The following is a 7611-nucleotide window of genomic DNA, read 5'->3' as shown; positions in this document are numbered from 1 at the left end:
AATTAAGGAGTAAAGTTATATAAAAAACTAATTTTAAAAAACAATAACAAAAAAAACTTTTTAATTGGATGAAATTACAAACTTTATGACCATATACATTAGATTAAAATAAAATTAAAATAATTAATTAAAAAAAACTCAACTCACATTAATTTTTAAAATTAATGATTCTTTTCATAAAGAGAAGCTAATCAACTTTTCTACTTATATATATATATATATATATATATAGACACACACACACACGAAATCAAGAGTTGTTTTCTTCCCTTGGGGCCAAAGCCAACTTCTAACAACAATCCTTTTACTTTTGAGACAGTTCAACAATCTTTTTTACATGAGATACAGTAAACAATCTTTTATTACAAGATTAAGAATCTCATTAAGAATGAGATGCCGTATAAATTATATTTTTTTAAAATTTAAAATATTTGTTATTTAAAATAATTTTTTATATTTTTAAACCATTTTAATATGTTGATATTAAAAATAATTTTTTTTAAATAAAATAAAATTTATTTTAATATATTTCTAAATAAAAAATATTTTAAACTGCACCTCTACCATAATTCTAAACATATCCTAAAATAATTATGATGAATGAGAATAAGTATTTCTCTTGATGTTTATTTAGTATTAATAAATCAATATTTTTATTCACCAGTATAAAAACATAACACTAACTTATGGATATTTTAAATAATATTTTTTCCATTTTTGCATAATGAACTTTCCCTCGACGGCAATCTATCTACTTGTTTGATAATAGTATGAACTCCATAAAGTCTCCACGAATCTTAAAGCATTTTATTTTGTTTATCATCCCGTTTCATGGGTTTAGGGCAAACTTCTCTTTCTAATTTTATCCTAGTGGGCTTAGTAAATTTAGTTTCAATAATACTCCACAACTCTATAAATAGATTCCAAATTGAAGAAAGGTTTCCAAGAAGGTCATTTACCTTCTATTATTATTATTATAAATATTAAATTTTATTATCACGCTAATATATAATCAAAATATCAACCTAATAATACATTTATCTTAAAAGATAAATTATTTGGGAATATACAGGACAAAAAAAATAAAAAAATATTGGATTCGGGTTTTTAAATCACAACACAAGAGAGGTATGTACGCGACTCATTTGCTTGTAAAAAAAAAATACTACTTATAAACGTTCTCATTGGCTTGGATTTTATAGGGCACCCATTTCCATCACTAATTTGAATGGTTATGGAAGATTTTTTTTTTTTAACTCATGAGATGGGAGAAGGTTTTTATCTTTACAAATTATGCATATATATAATTGAAACATAAAAGGAAATAAATTTAGTTAAGCAGGCAAAAAGTATCTGTTAGCCCTTGATTTAATTCAATGGGCTAAAATTAAACTAACATGATATATCATGTTAATACTATCTTGAATGAAGCTCCCTCCATGTAAACATTTATTAACAATTAATTATATTAAATAAAAAAGAATATTAAAGGGACATAAAATATAAAATATTAGTTTTATATTGAAGAATGCATAATGATATTCTAAACTCAAGGATAAATTTTAAATATAAAAGATAAAACAAAACACATGCAAATGGTAACGCATACACATGGTGGGGTCTTAACAACTCCACACCACAATTCAAAAAGAAGGGAAAAGATGATGGAACACAGAGATAGTGATGCAACAAAACCTCAATAAATAGAGATAACGATGGAACAAGGAGGAAAAGAAAAGCATTATGGAACACAAAAAACAAGGAGAGATAGCGATTGAGGGGAAGAAGAAACCAACACTAGGGTCTCAAGAAAGACGAGCTCGAATGATCAGAGAGTAAACGAGGCATAACCCAGCTCTAGGATAGTGCAAATGATGAAAACCACTAGACTGCTGCGCACCATTCTTAGCAAGGCAATCAGCGCAAGCATTCCCCTCTCTCAAAGTATGTGACAGCCACCTCTGCTGCATAAGAGACCGAATATTCATGATAATTGCATACCATGGATGACAACTGCTTGAACCATTAGCAGCATGTAAAGCTTACTTAGATTCAGTTTAAAAAATAACAATTTTGGACCCAAGAATTCATGCTGGCACAAACCATGGAATGTAGCTTGGAGTTGTCCAGCAGCCAAATTGGTTGTGTAACCCAGAAAGCCAAGGCAACCATGCTATCCATATCCCATTTTCACTACGAAAATAATTAATAAACGAGAAGCATGAAATCATTCTGGAGAACGGAAATGTTGGGTTTGATCCTTTTCCTTTACCCATCGTAGAGACACTTACAGTAAGTTGGTATTAGTGATCGAGCACTGAAAAAGTTGTTTTACATGAGAGAAACATTGAGTATAACATATTTTTTAAGCTTCAGGGGTGGCCATGGCCCCCTCTGTCTCCCTAGCCTCTGCAAGGGTTATATCTTCTCTATGACAACACTTTTCTTTATATCTATATTCTCAACCACAAGTAACGTAATTTGAGGCTGTGGATTTCCTCGAATTAATCCTACTCTTTTCTCTAGTTGTAATTGATATCAACCACAAGTAACGTAATATGAAGTTTAAAGCAAAATATAATCTACCATGAGTATTATATGATTAAATTCGACACCCACTCGATTCCAATAGATAATAATGACAGTCGTAGAAAGGGAATTAACAAGCTCCCTAAAAATAGGTACATATCATGGGCATGGAATAACTGCTAGTATATGAAAGAAACTACTTGCAGTCGCGTTTGTACGGATCCAGGCAACTCGGTTTACCATCAGGAACCATACCCAAGTTGTATCGATTACCTTGGCCGCCATCAAACACTGGTTTGGAAGGATCGGAAGCACCATCTACAACAGGGAGAGAGCCAGTATTAAGAATCCTGTTAATTTCAGAATCCATCATGAACTCCAAATCTATGTTGGAATCAGCTATGGAGTACAAGGGGACGTCACCGTCCATTTCCGGTAGTGAAATACTAGCACCGCAACTTTCTGTGTTGAGCATTATCATCATCATCAACAACGACAATGTTAGAGCAGACAAGGAAAGACTCTTCATCGTATCTCTCTAATTTTTAGCTAGCTCTTCTTAATGCTGTCTATCTAATCAAATATAAAAGCAAGCAGCTAAGGGAGGTGGGGAATGTGGCAATGATTGACTGGTTAGCTTATGTTTTCCTAAACATGAAATTAAATGACATCACAAGAGATCAATTTCATGCTAGTGTGGATCAACAGCATTTCTTTAGAGAGTCTCTTGAAATGACAGTTATTTTTTAATTCGTTTAGAGGTATTTTTAATTTATCTATAATTGTTTTAATTTTTTGTATAGATGTATTTTATTTTTAAAACCACTCTGCTTGTTGCCTCATAACGTGCGTGAAACTTTGCCTCTTTTAAAAATTGACCCTTTATATTTTTTTTTTGTTCAATCCAGTATACTTCTTGATTTCCCTTTCACTGCCTGTTTATACTTCATAAGATGTGAAAAAAAGAGAGGGGATAATTAATCAACTCAAAGCAAGGTTTGAATCACTCAAAAGTTTGTGCTGATCATGAGGAAAAAGGTTTCTAATATCTAATTAACAATCTTTTAATTCGTCATGAACTTTATGACAAAAAGAAAAAAGAAAAAAGAATTCGATCCCCATTTCTCCTTTTATTTTAGGTCTTGAGACTTTGGTTGCATGGTGACAAATAAAAGAATTTTTAGTATATGGTGTTTAATTATTTCTAGTTAATTAGATAGAGAATATTAATTATGATGAATGAGAATAAGTATTTCTCTTGATGTGTATTTAGCATTAATAGATCAATATTTTCATTCACTAGTAAAAAATCATAACACTGATATATGGATATTTTAAACAATATTTTTTCCATTTTTGCATAATGAACTTTCCCTCAACGGCAATCCCTATTACCAAACTTGTTTGATAATGAAGTTGATTTTTTTCCCATCATGGCATGTTAAATTAGAATCTAAAATCAAGTTCGGTTTTTATGAAAATCACATGACAAATATATGTGTGTGGAAAATCCCTATTATAAACAAGTCTATTTTAAAGACAAAGCGAATTCCTCCCTTATAATATATATTATGTGCTAACTCTTATCAATCTTCATGTAATCCTAACTCTTATCAATCTTCATGTAATCTTTTTTATAAATAAAAGTTAATGCAACCTATATTTATCTAATTTCCTTTTATTTTACTAGTTTAGCAAGACGAGTCATATTATATTAAAGTCTTGTTACGTTATTTATAACAAAAAAATAGAGGTGATTATTTTCGGTTCGGTTTGTTTTTTACTTAAAAAATAACCAAATTGACTTAAAAAATCAAACCGAAACCAGTTCAAACTGACTGGTTTCAGTTAAGTTCGGTTATTTTAGAACAAAAACAAAACCCAACCGATTAATTTTGGTTTGGCTTTGGTTCAGGCTTTATTTCGTTATTTTATGTTAAAAACCAAAAATTATATTGTTTTTTGGAGTTTTTTTTTGTAATTTCTAATGGGTTTGATTTTTATTTGGCTCGGTTTTTTCGGTTTGGCTAGGTTATTAATTTCAGTTCGGTTTGGTTTTTCAGTTTCAAGCTTATGAAACAGAAACCGAACCAAATCAGTTGGGTTTTTTTAACTATTCTAATTGGTTTAATGGTTTTTTTTTCATGATTTATTTTTTTAGTTATTTTTTCTAATTTTTTTAGTTTAATTAGTTTTTAATTTTTTTACTCACCCTTACAAGAAAGATTTATCGAAATATATTTCACAGTATTGGTAAGTTGTCGTAACCATTGATTAGTTGTATCCTACAAAGTTAGGTGTTTTACTTGTTCTAAACAATGTTTTTATTATTAGATATACCTCCATAAACTTTATCACTATTTACTTTTTTTTCAAATATTTAGTTGTCAATCTATTTCTCTTTTTTTGTTCTATTATAATTAGTTTATTTTAGTTTTAATTCTATTATACATTGGATTGTATCTAGATTATTTAGATCATTTTCTAGATCAATATCTTTGAGATGTCTATACATACAGATTCTTTTGATCATGAAATTATCCTAGATTGCTTTTAATATAAAGGAATACCAAATTGCTTCAATTGAGCAACATCTTTAAAAATTATATATTCCTAAAAAAATAAAGAAAAACATATATCAAATAAGAAATGGATGGATTTTTATTCAATCCAATCAAATGGAAAAATCTAAAGACACGGAAATCTCTAAAGTTGATAGAATACAGCCAACGACTTGGAAGTCCTTCATGCCCCACTCGTACTATCAAAGACCTTTCGAAGGTCTTCCATGTATTGTCCCTTTGCCAAATGCTACATTGATACTGCTCAATGAGACTTTTATAATTACTAATACTTGAAAACGATTTTACAAGGAATTCCTAAATTTCCTTTTGTACTCTAATTTAATACGTAAGAAATAAAAAAATAAAAAAAAGAATTAGAACCAGTCAACTATTGCATGACTTAAATTTACACCTCTCAGCATATAATAATTAAAAGGAGCTTCTCCTCTTGATTTCTTCATGTCTCCTCCTATGGCCAAAAACAAAATGAGTAGCGGCAGCAGCAAATATCTCTCTCTCACAAACTTACCTCTGATCACACCTCTGCACCTCTCCTTCCTGTTCCTCCAACTCACCATCCTTGTAACCGGGGATCCACCACCACCTTACGTCCCTCTTGATAGCATAGCGCTTGATTGTGGTTCATCCGCCGATAGTTTTCGAAACGATAGAAGCTGGACTGCAGACATCAACTCAAAAGTGGCCCTTCTAGATCAAGACAGCCCCTCAACAAATCTCACGGCAAATGGAGCCTCCAATAGCTCTGTACCTTATTCTACTGCTCGCGTCTCTCTCTCCCAATTCACCTACACATTTCCTGTCACAACAACAGGACCTAAGTTTGTTCGCCTCCATTTCAATCCAGCTTCCTACACTGGTTTCAACAGGTCTAAAGCATCTTTTTCTGTCACAACCGGTCGCTATACCTTTCTTAGCAACTCCAGTGGCTTCCATTACACTGACCCACGTGGTGAACGAGGAGGTTACGCCAGAGAATTCATCTTAAATGTTGAAGATGAGCAGACAAATCTGAGCATAACGTTCACGCCAAGCCCTCATGTTGCTGATGCATATGCTTTCATCAACGGGATTGAAATCGTATCCATGCCCACCAATCTTTATTACACTGCAGGAGATGACCCAGGGCCGTATGATGTTAACCACGAGGTCTATCTTCCCCTTCAAAACAAAACTGCTTTAGAGATCATGTACCGAGTAAATGTGGGTGGGGGAGAGATCACACCGCCCAACGACAATGGCATGTTTCGAAGTTGGTTAAGGGATCCCGATTACTTGACGGATGCTCGACCAAGCGCTTTTCAATTTATTAATGACACTCTTCAACTTCAGTATAATATCCACACTCGCTATGCTGCACCTGACGTACTCTATCGAACTGCTAGGACCATGGGGCCCAATTCTACTGTAAATGAGAAATACAATATGACTTGGGAGTTTCCGGTCCACTCCGCTTTCACCTATCTTGTAAGGCTTCATTTCTGTCAGTTTATACCGATCATATTGCAAAAAGGCGATCTAGTCTTTAAAATATATATCGCTGATCAAACGGCAGAGCGTTACGCAGATATAATCTTGTGGGCTGATGGATATGGGGTTCCCATATACAAAGATTACGTAGTGATGATGGATGCCGGAGGAAACGAAGGGATACAGAATTTGTCAATTGCATTGCACCCTATTCAGTCTACTAATGCCTTGGATGCAATGTTGAATGGCGCTGAAATCTTCAAATTGAGCAAATCAGACAATCTTGCCGGACCAGATCCTGACGCGTATCCGGACAGCCCCATTAGTAATACTCCTCCTAGCGCGACCTCAACAAAGCCAAAGCATATCCGAAGAACAGTCGCCATTATTGGTGCTGCTGTTTCGGGCATTGTTGTCGTCACAGTTCTATTTCTCTTGATTTTCCGGAGAAGAGTCCAAAAATTCAAGGACTTGGTTTCTGGTGATGCAGCTTCAAACTTAAGCCCTCTTGTTTCCTCTTGAAGAAAGTCAACAAAGACCCACAGGTCATCTCTACCTTCTGACCTATGCTACCGTTTCTCGCTAGTTGAGATCATAGCAGCTACAAACAACTTCGACGATTCTTTCATTATTGGTGTTGGTGGCTTTGGTAACGTGTACAAAGGATTATTTGATGGTGGAGTCAATCGTGCTGCGATCAAGCGATTGAATCCAAGTTCACAGCAGGGTGCAACCGAGTTCAGGACAGAGATCGAGATGCTCTCCCAGCTTAGATTCCGCCATTTGGTTTCTCTAATTGGTTACTGTAATGAGAATAATGAGATGATCCTGGTGTATGATTATATGGCTCGGGGGACGCTTCGTGATCATCTCTACAGAACTGATAATCCCCCACTTTCATGGACTCAACGCCTAGAGATTTGCATCGGTGCTGCCCGTGGGTTGCATTACCTTCACACAGGTGCAAAGCACACTGTCATTCATCGTGATGTGAAGACAACAAATATCTTGCTGGATGAGAAATGGGAGG

General features: G+C 33.8%; 1 long non-coding RNA gene and 1 pseudogene across 1 annotated transcript in view; both read left to right on the top strand.

Moving 5' to 3' along the window:
- The window catches only part of LOC105118473 (uncharacterized), a 17286-nt gene extending 14285 nt beyond the window's left edge, over positions 1-3001 (top strand). The window contains exon 3 of the long non-coding RNA XR_840948.1: positions 2572-3001. This is a non-coding gene — a long non-coding RNA (uncharacterized LOC105118473). The remainder of the gene's footprint in view (positions 1-2571) is intronic.
- Positions 3002-5482: 2481 nt separating this feature from the next.
- LOC105118474 (receptor-like protein kinase FERONIA) lies at positions 5483-7607 on the top strand (annotated as a pseudogene).
- The last annotated feature ends 4 nt before the right edge of the window (positions 7608-7611 follow it).

This window comes from Populus euphratica, unplaced genomic scaffold (assembly GCF_000495115.2).
Source record: "Populus euphratica unplaced genomic scaffold, PopEup_1.0 scaffold1976.1, whole genome shotgun sequence".
Lineage (NCBI taxonomy): Eukaryota > Viridiplantae > Streptophyta > Magnoliopsida > Malpighiales > Salicaceae > Populus > Populus euphratica.
This window is presented reverse-complemented; position numbering and strand designations above follow the sequence as displayed.